The 14,258-nt window shown below is 37.4% G+C and overlaps 1 long non-coding RNA gene across 1 annotated transcript; it reads right to left on the bottom strand.

Moving 5' to 3' along the window:
• Positions 1 to 1,885: 1,885 nt before the first annotated feature.
• Positions 1,886 to 13,997, bottom strand: LOC122491379. Its single transcript, XR_006299344.1, has 2 exons — positions 13,924 to 13,997; positions 1,886 to 4,105 (listed from the first exon to the last, which is right to left on the bottom strand). It is a non-coding gene; the product is annotated as an uncharacterized LOC122491379 (long non-coding RNA).
• Positions 13,998 to 14,258: the final 261 nt, after the last annotated feature.

The following is a 14,258-nucleotide window of genomic DNA, read 5'->3' as shown; positions in this document are numbered from 1 at the left end:
TAAAGCTTTAAGAAGATTCCATAATTTACCCGAGTGCTATGACCTGAATGTTTATGTCCCTGCCCATGGCTCCACCCAAAATTTATATGTTGAAATCCTAACCCCCGGTGTGATGGTATTAGGAAGTAGAGCCTGTGATTGGGTCATGAGGGCAGAAGCCATCAGACTAGTGCCCTTATACAAAGGTCCCAGAGATCCTCTGTCATGTGAGGTTGCAAGCAAGAATGCACTGTCTTGAAGAAGAGGGCTCTCACCAGAAACTGAATCTGCAGGTGCCTTGACCTTGGACTTCTCAACCTCCCAAATCGTGAAAAAAAATATTTCTATTGTTTAGAAGTCACCCAAGTTATTTTATTATAGCAGCTGAAACAAACTAAGACATGAAGGCTACCCAGCTAGAAAGTAGCAAGGCCGGCTTTCATACCCAGATCTGACAGTCTCCAGAGCTAGCACCCTCCACTTCAACCTTCCACTGCAAATTGGTGTAGACAGTGCAACGGGGTGAATGATAATCGAGACAGGCGTAAAGTACTGTGGGCTCTGTGACTCTCACCAGAGCTCAGAAGAACTCGGTACCTCTCTGTGACTTGAGTCCACAGCCTCTGGTTTCAGGTTGTTGTGTGTAAAACTACCCAGGATGTGGTATACTTCAACTAGACCAAGGCCACAGGGGGGAACAAAAGCAAAACACTTCAGTTGCTTCAGATTCTCTGGTGATCTCAGAAAAGAAGACTATGTGTACACATACAGGCACATACACTCCTTTGCCACAGCAGTTTCCTTACCAGAGACTAAGTTTATTCAAAAGTATCCTCTTTACCCATAAAAACGGAAACAATTTTTTATACATGTCTGAAAACTAAAATAAAAAGAATGAAAAAAAAAACCTCTTTCTGAATGTAAAGGCCCCAGGAGACTGGGGGAAAATGACTCTGGGTAGCTCAGTGGCTGTTTGGTCCTCCTGGGCTGAGCAGCTGCCAGAACTAAGAGGACCCCAGAGGGATCTAAGGGTCACAGCAGCAAAGAACCTTAAAGCTTCAGGGGCCCTGGGGAAGGTGGTGCAAGCTCAGTGGGACCCTGGCCCCACATGATCTGATGACAGCCTGAGGCCCTCATCAGAGACCTATTTTGAATAATAACACCAGTGGAGAAGAGGTATTGTTTATTTGCATTATGGAAACTTCTTGTCTTTTTTTTCTTTGTTTTAACCTAGTAAGCTGTAAAACTTCCAGTGGGCTATGAGGGTAAGACCGGCCTTCAAAGAAGGGTACTGGAAAGATTTTTGGCTGCAGCAAGGTGCTAGAAATGTCTGTCCCACCAGGATTACCTCCTGAAGCCTTGAAAAGGGCAGGGAATTAGCTTTCTTTTATCAAGGTCCCATTAAAGATTTTGTCCTAGGCATTACGGGAGGGACCTTGCCTTTTTTAAGTCTCCCAGTAAGCCTTGAGATATTATTAATCTCATTTATAAGAAGGAGAAAAAAGGTGAAGCTCTGGCAAACACTAAATCATTTGCTGAGTATCACACAGCTAGTCAGTGAGGGCCAGACCTAAAGGTCTATCTGACCCCAAGGACCAGAAAGAGAATCCTTTCTGTGGAAAAAAAAACAAAACAAAAACAAAAAACAAACAAACAAACAAAAAAACAACAGTAAGAAGAAATCCTAACAGGAAGATGAAAAATTAACATCTTTATTTACAGTTTATTTAATTACCTACTTATATGAGTAGGAATTAAATTCACAAGGAAAACATTTTAAGCTTTATCAAAAAGCATACAGTGAAAGTATGACTCTTTCCACCCTCCTCTAAGCTCCTCAGTTCCCTTCACCAGAGGCAACAGCTGATAATAGTATGTCAAGAAAGGCTACACATACACAAACATATACATGTATACATAAAGCCTCCTTTTATTTACAAAAATGGCAGCATTGACTGTCCCTTCTTAGATACCTAATATATCCTGGAAATTTTCTATATTGGTATCTATAAATCTGCTTCATTCTTTTAACAATTTTTTTTTTTACAAATGTTAAAGAATCTATTGTATGACCGTCTGATAATTTATTTAACTAGTCCCCTATTAAATGGACATTTAGATTGCTTCTAATCTTTTCTTATTGTAAACAATGCCATACAAATATCCTTATACAGTCTTCCTTGAATACATATGGTAGTATACTTTGGGGACACAATAGTTAAAAGTGAAATTCCTTGGTCAAAAGTATGTGATAGAACTAAACTACCTCCAGGAAAGTGTGCACTAAGTTACAATCCTTAAAATATATACTTAATGCCTACTTCCCCCACTGTCTCCAAAACACTGTGTCTCCAAACATTTCCATTCTCTGTTGAAAAGAAAAGCACCCAGATGTTCACTTGCATACTTCCTTCAGAGTGAATAAGGGGAACCTATTTATTCAAGCCTGGGCTTTAGACTCCTGGAGTAAAGGAAGATTTTTTGGAGTTCCTTGAACTGTAGAAGATCCTGACTAAGAGCATCTGTTCCTCAATTAGGTGATATTGGCAAAGTAGGAAAATAGAATAAATCCTTGAAAATAAACAGTTGGCTTTGACTAATCAGCTGAATCCACCAGGGTACTGTCAAAGCCACAGAAGTCACTTCTGGGTATCCGGGTAACCTCACCAGCCTGCTGCATAACAGGGCCAGAGCAGGCTGTGCACTAGGAAGGGGATGCCTGCCACAAACAGAAACATTCAAAACCTATGGTCTGCCTCTGCTTGTCAGGGGGGAAAAAGTATGGGGGGGGAGGAACATCAGAAACATAAGACTAAACAGAGACTGCCAAGTACTGAATAATGTTTCCTAACTGTAATGAAATGAGGGAAAAATGGATATAGCAGAAAACAAAACACTCTTTTAGTTATATTTTCTAACATAAAAACTTTCTAGAGTGAATAAATGCCTATTGGATCTGCAGCACTAATATCTTCCTCCAGTGGTGCGGTCCAATCAAAACCATAGGATCCGGGCAGGAATCCTGGGTTTCAAAACCTGAGAGATGGTGAAGCACACACTTTATCTTTGTCCAAGTTTTGCTTACCTGAATTTTCTAAAAGTCTGGGTTTGACATTCTTTCAGGATGCATTACAAAATGTTCCTCTTCTGTTTGGCAATCATCTTGCTGGGGAAAAGAGCCTGCTGGCACCATGGCCTGAAAAGGACTGGGAGGAAGGGCAGTGGCTTAGATAGGCATTGAGGTGAATTGACACGAGAGGGATTTCGTCTCCAGAGGGAGTAAAGAGGAGGTCCCAGGAGTGGCCATATTAGTAACCATTTGGAGCATGACTTGATTTTTAAGCTGGTGCACACATCCTACATGACTAAAAAAAAAAAAAAAAAAAGTAAATATGCATTGCTAACACAACACTCCAAAAATTTAAATCAGGTTGTTACCCTACAAAGCTGAATATTTTAACCATTTAGGGGAGAAGCCTTCCAGCAAGCAACAGAATGCCTTCTAATTACTACTTGTGCTTTTTTCCAATTAGCAACCAACAGCATATTGTCGTGGAGGCATTGTTGGGAATTGTTTGCCTCTATTCAGATGTATTCAGATGCTTAAATGCAGGTTTCTAGGCTGATACATATTATTACAAAAATTACAAGGCTGAAAAAATGATTTCAGATGGAATTGTTTCAATCTATCAGATTTGAAGCAGCCTCTAGGTCAGCTTCACAAGCAGTTGGAGGCTATTAGAAAGAATTTGCTATTGCCCAGCCCACATCCTGTCAGCAATATATACAAGTTAACTTGATTTACCACTGTTAGCTCTACCTCTCTGAAATCTCTCCAAATCAGTCACTAATTCACTTTCAAGTACCATCCATCATTGCTCAGATGAGCCTTGCTCGGTTCTTATTGATTGAGTTTGATTGACTGATTGATTGATTCTCTTATTAGTCTATCATCTGGACAGAGAAAAAATAATTTGGAATACTCATCTTCAAATTGCATCCCAGGGGTCATGTAGCTCAATGTGGGTTTCTATGATTATCTCTCTTCCTCCATTCCAGTGAGCCTTTCCTCTATTATGCACTTCCGGTATACAGAAAGTTTTCATGAGCAAGAATGAACAAGAACCTAGGAAAAAACAGAAAGATGAAGAAAATGTACAATCCTTAAAAAAGGAAGTAATTAAATCAAAGTTCAAATTTGACCTAAGAAAATTGGTGTTCCAAGTTTTAGGTGGGATATGTTAAAAAATAAATAAAAGCATGTACACCCTTAGCTTTTCTGTGTTACATACCTTGAGATGACTGGGAAAATGCAAATGAAGCCTCTGATAATAAAATAATCCATTACATAAATCAAATCTATCAAAATGTCATGGTTAAGGATTTCTCTCCAACACTTAGGGAATACTATTTATTATAGCAGTTATATGAAGGTTAATCATATAACTATTGAACAAGTTGTTCTAAGTTCCTGCAAATGGGAAATCAATGTAACCTAGAATCTATCCCTACCCTACAATAGCCTTTAGAGGTAGTAATTTTGCCTGCATGTTCTTTAAATTAAATTTGAATCAGAGAGGCTTTGACCAAAACATATAGTAGGAATGTTTACTAAAATGAAAAATAGAGCTCATCCAAATGTGTCTATCCTAATATCTCATAAATTATATGGTTTGGGCTGATTTACTTTAAGTAATGGTAGCACTTAAGGCAAATTGATAAGTGACTTGAAAGGATTTCAGAAGGGTAGGGCCAACCACGGCATGCAGAAATTTCCTGAGACGTCACTTAATCCATCAGGGCCATTCTAGTATTTTACCTAGGCTTACACAGGTAGATGGGAGCAGAGCCAACACACAACTCAGATATTCTAACTCCTGGTTTATTTTTGGCAAACTAATGGGGCCAACAGAAGCATTTTATAGGACTCTGGATAGTTTTCATTAACTTAAATTAGATAATTATGCAATTTTTAAAAGGACCTTATTTTTTAAAGCCTATTAGTATATTCATTTATTGATTCATTTCCACTTCGTTTTCCCAACTTGGTCTAAAAGTTGACCTGAGGTAGTTTACAGAGATATGTGCTATGAAACAAGGTAAAGCATACATATTGACATAAGGGAAAAAATATTTTCCAACACTTGAGAAATATTCATTTGCCACAGGAAAATATGCTTCCATTATAAGAGATTCTGACAATATTTTTACTAATTGAAAGTAATCTCCTAATTAGTGAGGCTTTATCATTCTATTTTGCGATGAGATTCTTCTTGTTCATACTCATTTTGAGTTCTCGTTACCATTATATTCCTGACTCTCATTTTAGTTTCTAGAGAAGATTGAGATCCAGACCCAAAAGCATAATAGAAATGAGTTCTAGCCAAGATATGAATGTTAAATGCATAACCAATCCTTGTACTAAAAAGTCAGTAGCTGACCCAAGAGCCTTGCAGAGGAGATTCTGACCTTCAAGCTGCCCAGCCAACGAGTGACATCTGCTGAGGAGTTCTAGGAGTCATAGAGGGACCTGGTACATTTCACATTTAGTTAAGTTCCTGAAACTATGGTTATCAGGAATGAGGCTTTGTTTACAAATAGTTGTAATTTAGAAATGCAATAGTTAATTTGTTTTTCAGTATTTGACTTTCAAGGCATTACTTATGAGCTCACTTCTTAGGCTTAGAAGACTGAAGAACAATTTTTACACTGCCAGTAGATAAAATTGGTGCCACTGACAGAGGTGTGAATAATGTCTATAATTTGGGGTCACAATTTTGGTTTTATACTAAATGTCTCAATTTAAAATTATAAATTTTCATTCATTTTTCAAAACTTAGTTCAAATACCACCTTCACTGAAACCCCTTAGGCAGATTTTACAGTGCCTTACTTTATTTCTCTATAATACTATTCTCCACACTACCTTGGAATCATGTAATGTAAGTTTATATGTCTGTTTTACTTCCTTAACTATAAATTTCTGAAAGGCAGGAGATAGGGTTTGTCTTTTACTGATAGATAGTAGACATCCAATAAGTACATAATGAAAGAATATCACCATTTTCATAAAAATCTATGAAGTATTTCAAACTGTCTTAATATTGTGGTAGGATCAGAAGAAAATTCCATCGGAGTATAAAGATTCCTTTGGGTAGAAGTCCAGGATTTGGGGTCTAGCTTCAAGGTCAGAGGAGCAGGCAACCAGAGAGAAAGATTAAAAATCAGTCTTCAGGGTCTCCTTAATTCCATATGCCTTTTGTCTTCTTCCACAGTATCTTGTAGCAATATAGAATAGTGGACATTTGTTGTTTTTTGCCCATTTTGTTTCCTTTCTTCCCTCTTCTGGTTATAGCACCCTGATTTTGTTTTGGGGAAACTCCTCCGTCAGATACAGTCAGGTGTGGTTGCCTATTTAGATGCTGTGCCCTCCTCTACTCAAGGTGTAGGCACCTGACCCAAGCTAGGCTGATCAGATTCCTTCCTCTGGAATATGAACAAGCGACAAGAGGCTGACTGACCCTGAAATGGCCATCCTGCATCCTTCAGTCCCTGCTTCCCAGTCCCCCAGTGGCTGTACCTCCCAGGCAATCTACATCTTTTGCCTTGCCTTTCTTCTTGGTTGTTTGAGCTTCCCCACTTGCAATAAATTACTTCTCTGATTCAATTAGCCAGAAGTGGTTTATGTGCTAGCAACCAACAATGGCAACAGAAACAGTGAATCATATATTAAAATTCTATCTCATTTATCCAAAAGCCTAGCAAATAGGAATAATTCTGGATATCTCCAATCTATTCATAGGCTCAGTTTACTTCTTTTAATAAACTCACTCACAGCCCAGATAAGTAACTGAGAAATCCCAATCACCACGCCCCCGCCCTTCAAATATTCATCCTGTTCCTAAAATAACCCATTTTTCCCATTCATCCCCCCAGATCAGCCCCAACATACCTTGATTAGTAAAGTAACCCATTGAGCTTAAAGACCCTTGCAATATTCAGCCCTAACCTGTCTGTTTCTTGCTTAACCACCCACCCACTATGTCACAAAAACATTGGCACTTTCTCATTATTATCAGATGTCCAAGTCAGCCATGTATCATTAGCCCACTCCCAATTAGTTTTTTTTACCTCTCATTCACCAGCAAACACAAGAACCCAATTAAACTACTTCTTGTTTAATACCTTTATAGTTCTTATTCTGTATCATGCATTATTTGAAGTGCTTTACATATGCTAACTCATTTAATCCTTCATAAAACCTCCCTGAGATAAGAACATACAAAAAAATGAGGCATAAAGATCTTGAGGAGTTTGACCACAGTCTCAAAGCCCATAAAGAGTAGAATCAAGATTCACAAGCAAGCAGTGCGGCTCCAAGGCTGTGTTTGAACCAGCAAGCCATGGTTTTGAGATGATGGGTTTATTACATGGCCAATTAAAGGGAAGGGCTAATAATATTTTAATCTGCAGCAGCTGACAGGGTACACTGACATGGAAATAATATTACTTCCCACATGTCACAAACCTAAAACCATCAAGTCAATTTAGAATGCCCTCCAGGCCTCCTTTCTTAAACATTATGGAAACAAGCCAGAACAATTCTACCATGGTTTCTATTCCCATTGAGAAGATTCTAAAACTTTGGATGGGAGATGCCTTTCTTCTTTAATTGGTCTGAAACAGATACATTAATTTTCTAGAAAGTATGAAAGGTAAATCTAGTATGAACCTCTTACTCCTTGTTGTAACCAGTGTTTACCCCCTCTGGAGTGGGAGGGAGGTTGCTGCTACACTTGCTCAATCACTGTTATGCTTCTGGCTGACTTTTCTAACCCCTCTCTCTTTAGTTCAAGAGAACAGATGAAGTCATAAATCTGTCCATTGATGTAAAGACTACACTGGGATCAGGTGGTCAAATTCTTCCTGGATATGAGGCCCCTTCTCTCTCCAGCAGGATTGTTTGGCCATTCATAAACAATGCTTAAGGTGATTTTTATTATCTTTTTGGTATTTCAAACTGCAATTAAAATTTATTGTGTGATAGTCTTATTGGATTATATGTATATTTTTACTTTCCTTCCTTGAGTCTTTAAAAGTTTTCCGGAAGAGGGGTGCCTGGGTGACTCAGTCAGTTAAGCATCCAACTTCAGCTCAGGTCACGATCTTGCGATTTGTGAATTTGAGCTCCACGTTGGGTTCTGTGCTAACAGCTCAGAGACTGGAGACTGCTTCAGATTCTGTGTCTCCCCCTCTCTGCCTTTCCCCACTTGTGCTGTCTCTCCCTCTCTCAAAGATGAATAAATAAATAAATAAATAAATGTCTTCTGGAAGACTATCTAAAGTAAGAATTTACATACTGAATGTCTCAATTTGCCTGTGAAGTAACTTCTCTGAAGTAAGAACTATAATCTACATAGATTTGGTTTCATGAGCACTAAACACCCTGTGCTATGTAGAACACTCATGATATAATGACATAAAATACTGATATCAATTTTCTAATTTTCTTAAATAAGGGTGAAATATAACTTAAAGTGGGTATCTGCAGAAAGAGGAATTATAAGTGAATTTTAACCTTTATTTATACTTTCTGAGTTTACATATTGTCTACAAAGAATATATACTTCTTGTATAAATAAACAAGGCAGTATTAGCAAGAATATTTAGCTTAATAGGGATCTCGTGGTATCATGGTCATACTATACTATTTTTTCCTAGTTTGTAACTAATAATAAAGGTAAAATGAACAGAGAACTCTACTCTTTATTTTGAAAGTAATAAAGCAAGAAATTGGTAAACATTTACTAAAAGAAGCAAAAAATTCATTTTCATCCTTATTCCACAGTTATATTCAGACAATAAAAGAATCACTTTACCTATAAAGGCAGTCTGGTGTCAGAGGACCTAGACTGTGAATGCAGATCTGCCTCCTACTGCTCATGAATGGGGTCTATCAGTTCCCTGTGCCTTAGTAATCTCAACTAAAAAATGGAAATAATAATGCCTAGTTCACAGGCTGTGTAAGTACCTAGGATATGTTGTGGCACAGAACAGCCATCAAATAAATGTCCCTCTACTCATTCAAAAAGCTTACTGCACCCCTCCTCTGTGTGAGGGCTTACAAAGTACAGAAACAAATACATTAGAAAATAAACACTTAGTGCTTTCCCTCAAAGAGTTTGTGATCCGGAGGAGCAGATAATGAATCAAATATTTTTGATGCAATAGAGAAGTACTAGAGGTGCTATAAAACTCCTTCTGCACTTACGTGTTTAAAAAGTCTAATAAATGTAAGTTCTACCATGGAGTTCCTATTTCTCCAGGCTTTGGAACTAGATCTCATTTAAATTGGGATTTGTGAATGTCTCTGGGGTAAGCTGGGAATGGGTGAGTATCGGTCAAGGGTAGTAGCTAAGATGTTCTCTATCTTGTCTTCAGTAGTTGGTCTCTGCAAATGTCTGCTGATTCTGTTGATGTTCCCTGTCAACAGTACCTTGGGGTCCAACTCTCTTTAACTGCCTTGCCCCTTTAAGGTACAGGGGTCCATCCTGTGGTTCCCACAGCACAATGGGCCCCAGGAAAGTCAGCAGGACCATCCTCAGCCCTTTACCATTTCCATGTTCCTCTCAGAGCACAAGAATATTGTCCCTGCCTCCACAGCATGCCAGGCTCTGTGGAACCTCTCTGCATGCTTCCTCAGGCCTGTCCACCTGGGTACCCTGTAGCCATTTCTACTCTGGGTTCTTCTCACCTCTCTGGGCTCTATCTAGCAAAGAAAACCTAGCCTCTCTCTGTGCTCAGATTCTGTATACCTCTGCGGGATTTCTGTCACTCTCCTTATCCCTGTGCTGTGCTCTGGAAAACACCAGGAAGCCTCACTCCTTTGTCAGAGGCCCACCTTGTCTACTCACTCCATGCTTTCCCCTGGTTAGAGCGCTTTCTTTTTTCTGTAGCATGGAAACTCTACTTGCTCAGAATATCTTTTACTGGCAATTAGTTTCTCTATGCCCTTTGCCTTTTTCATTCCCTGAAGGGTCCAGACTTTTGAGACTTAAAATGCAAGAAAAGACTGTGCCATCTCTATCTCAATGTATTAAAAATACAATACCACAGCTGAGTCTGGGGTGACAAATAAAAGTTATCAGTTAATCTTTGAAAACTCTTTTCTCACCATAGAACACAGAGACTAAGACAATCCAAAGGCAGAAAATGCCTAACTCAGCTGAGGCACTTAGGAAAGGCTTCACATTGAAGGCCCAGCCTGACCTAAGTCTCTGAGGATGACTCAGAGCTCAGCTACAGTCAGACAAGGGGAAGGTCATTATACACAAAGGGAGAATATGTGCAAAGTGACAGTGTTACATAAATCAAGAGTTAAATTTATCTCCCACAATTATCAAAACTATATAAATCACAACTCATTTTGAGAATGGAATAAGCAACGCCATAACCACTTAAATTAGAAGTTACTTTAGGGATTATCTAATCGAATCCCTGCATATCAGAGATAAGGACATTAAGGTCCCAAATGATGATTTTTAATCCATAGTTCAAACACAAATGAAACAAAATTTAGCCTCCCACTTCTATCTCCAGCAGGAACTCCTACTCTCAATTTACCCTCCCACATATCTTCTTTGGCCAGAATTAAGCATCAAGCATATCAATACTTGTAACAAGTTTTGCAGTGAGTTCTTCATTAAAGTTGGGGGAAAAGAGTTACTCTCCAATAACTCTCCAATAATGCTGTGCTTGCATTAGCTCCATTGAGACTTATATCTCCAAGGTGTGTATTAGCTTTTATACTTATTTTACAGATGAGGGAACCTAGGCAAAGAAAGTTAAGTAACTTCCCTAGGTTATATGACTACTAAGTGGTAGGCAAGTAGTAGGTATTAAAGTCTAATATCCATGCTTTTGGCCACTACAACACCACATTTCTCTTCATGCTATTATTCAGCTTACAAATATATTATAAATATACTTGCACAAATCCATGTGTGTGTGTGTGTGTGTATATATATATATATGTATATATATATATGTATATAAACCCTCCTCATTGAGTCAGGTTTGTTTTTTGAAAGACTAGAAGTAACCTAAATATGTATTAATCGGGGGCTAATTTGATAAATTATAGCATATTCTCATCATATACCCAGTAAAAACAAGTGGATGAAGTTATATGTACTGATATGGACCAATCTCCAAGAAACAAGACACAGTTAAATTAAAGGTAAAAAAAATAATAATAATAGAAACAAAGTGTATGTGGTATTTCATATTTGGGTTTTTTACAAGGGGGTCTATAAATAATATTTAAATTTGATTAGCTAAAGAATGTTTCCATAGAATACTAGCAAGAAATGGTAGAGGTTACCTCTGAGGAGAAAAGAGAGAAGGTAACTGAAAATGTGGGGTGGGAAATAAATTTATTTTTCACTGTATACCTTTTTTGTAATGTTTCCATTTTTTACTATGTATGAGTAAGACTTATTCAGATTCTATAAACTAGCTAAATTTTTTAAATTGTCAACTGATAGAATTTTTTAAATCCTAAGAGAAGTATTGAAAATAAGAATCATATAATTGAAGAATCTAGTTACTTAAAAGTGTTTTTAAACACGCAAGTTATCCTGTTTGTATTTACCTGCAAAACACCCTTTGAAAAAAACAGACTTCTTGCCAGGATATTGATTCATTTGTGAGTCACAAAAGAAAATAAAGAAGTAGCCAGATATGTAACTAGTCTGATGCCGGTTGGTATGTAGGAGTTTAGGTGGAGAAATGTGCATTGGGAATGAAAGGAAGGGAGGGTTGGGGGGGGGGGCACAGAGAAGGTACCAAATTGGTAATTCCTAGTACTGCTAAAATCCTTGCATTAAGAAGCTCTATCCCAGGGACTCATAATTCATAATTCATGAGTTATAAGACATAAAAATACTTTTCCAAGTGGATTCTTAATCCCAACACATACCACATTACCATAAATACCCACAAGACAAATCATATTTAGTGACTGGCCCTGACATAAAATGTCCAACTATTTTCTTTCCATACTTTCTATCTGTTTCATTTTGTTCCTTATCTACTGATTAGACTTTTTAAAAGTTCAATCAGGTGTTCATGAAATTTTACCTTTGTCATTAACACTCACCAAATTGCTCTTAATTAGGAGAGTGTATACTTGGATAGAAGCTGGAATGACCTAAGGGAGAAGGGCACTATTACAGATTGAATGTGTCTCCTCAAAATTCACATGTTGAAGCCCTAATCTCCTCCAATGTGATAGTATTTGGAGATGGGGCTTTTTGGAGCTTATTAGGGTTAGATGAGGTCATAAGGGTAGTGCCCTATGATGGGATTAATGCCCTTATCAGAAGAGACACCAGGGAGCTGAACTGATCTCTCTTTCTCTGCCATGTGAGGATACAGTAAGGCGGGATAGTCTCCTCATGGTACAAATAGTTATTTTAATTAAAATGTAGTGAGATGTTTCAGATAAATCTCACATAAGAAAAAACTATTCTAATGTTCTTGGCCTGAAGATCACTTTAGAATAGACAGTCAAGTGTGCAGAAGTCAAAGTGTACTGTTCCTCAGAGAAACTTGTTCAACAGGAAAAAATAAGTTGTTAAACTGTCATAGACAATTAACATCCAAATAAACACAATTAGTAAAATCAATAAGACAAACTCCACAATGGAAAATGCTCATTCCAGTAATAATCAAAGAAATACAAATTAAAACAAGCAAATGATAATACCCAATATACATAACAATGCAGAAGAAGTCATATGTCACATCATATTAACACTTCAGAGAGCAGTATGTCGATATACAGCAAGATTATATTCATAATCCTCAACCTTCATACCATTTTGGGGAATTTAATTATGAGAAAATAATTCAGCTGAATACTAATAAAATAATAAGTTATGGACATGAAGATGCTCAATACACTGGTATCCATTATATACATCTGTATCCTTATAACATAATTTAATAAAAGTTGAGCTAAGTGGCCAATAGTAGAAGTTAACAAATTAAAATAATATGAAAGAGTAAGCAATCATTTAAAATAGCAATTGTTGGTGCCTGGGTGGCACAGTCAGTTAAGCATCGGACTCTTCATTTTGGCTCAAGTCATAATCTCAAGGTTTGCATTGACAACACAGAGCCTGCTTGGGAATCTCTCTTTGTCTCTCTGTCTCTCTGTCTCTCTGTCTCTCTCTCCCTCTCTGCCGTCCTCCCACCTCCTCTTGTGCACTCACACTCTCTCTCTCTCTCAAAATAAATATTTTTTTAAAATAGCAATTTTTAATACAATATAAAAACATAGGAAATTTTAATGTTGGGAGACATATAGAATGTTTCATGAAAAAAAGTGTAATATAAAATACTGTAGTTGTAAATATAAAACATGTAGGCCTATGAAAAGAACTAGAAATTATTATGCAAAAATATGTATCATCATATAGGGAACTATGATTATGAATTAATTATTTTTAAATGCTTGTTTATATTGTTGTTTACATTTATTAAAACTCAGAGGGACTTAGGATTAAAAGGTTTATGAGTACAATCTAAATACAAGAGAAAAAATAGCCAACTTTACAAAACACGTTTCAATCATTGAACTTGATATTTATTACTTTCCTTTTTCTTTGTTTCAAAGAATTCACTGAATATTCTTGTGACATAGCAAATTCTTATGACATGGCATATGCTTTCAGCTACAGAGACTGACTTCCGAAGACTCTGTTCTAAATTCTGTAGCTACTAATTATTCAACTTCAGTAGTCCATTATGGTAAGGACGGCTCCAAAGTTGGTTGCCTCACTAAAACATCTGCTTTGATCATTGTCTTTTAGTTGTACACAGAGGGACTTGGGAGCCCAGGCCCAGAACCCACACCCTAGTGTTATCAAGAAATACTTACTTATTCAGGGAGAAGAAGATAAATTCCACAGTTCCACACCTTTTTTAATATTTGCTTCTGTGGCCTAGAGGAAAGGAGAGGGGTATGTTTTCACTTAATATTTATGACTTTTCATCATATGTTCTTTAGAGCAATATGTCTAGAGCAGGAATACTAGAGAACACTAATGACAGATTCAGTTCCAAACACAAAGTCAACAATCTGACAAAATGTTATTTGACCCTCCTTTACATTTTTATTCTCAGCCTTTGCCTCAAGGTCCAAACGGGAGGTTTTCAACCCTGAAAAAGTAATCTGGAACAGCTGGCCCTATAGTGAAAACAAACTATCCTGAC

This window comes from Prionailurus bengalensis, chromosome A1 (assembly GCF_016509475.1).
Source record: "Prionailurus bengalensis isolate Pbe53 chromosome A1, Fcat_Pben_1.1_paternal_pri, whole genome shotgun sequence".
NCBI lineage: Eukaryota > Metazoa > Chordata > Mammalia > Carnivora > Felidae > Prionailurus > Prionailurus bengalensis.
This window is presented reverse-complemented; position numbering and strand designations above follow the sequence as displayed.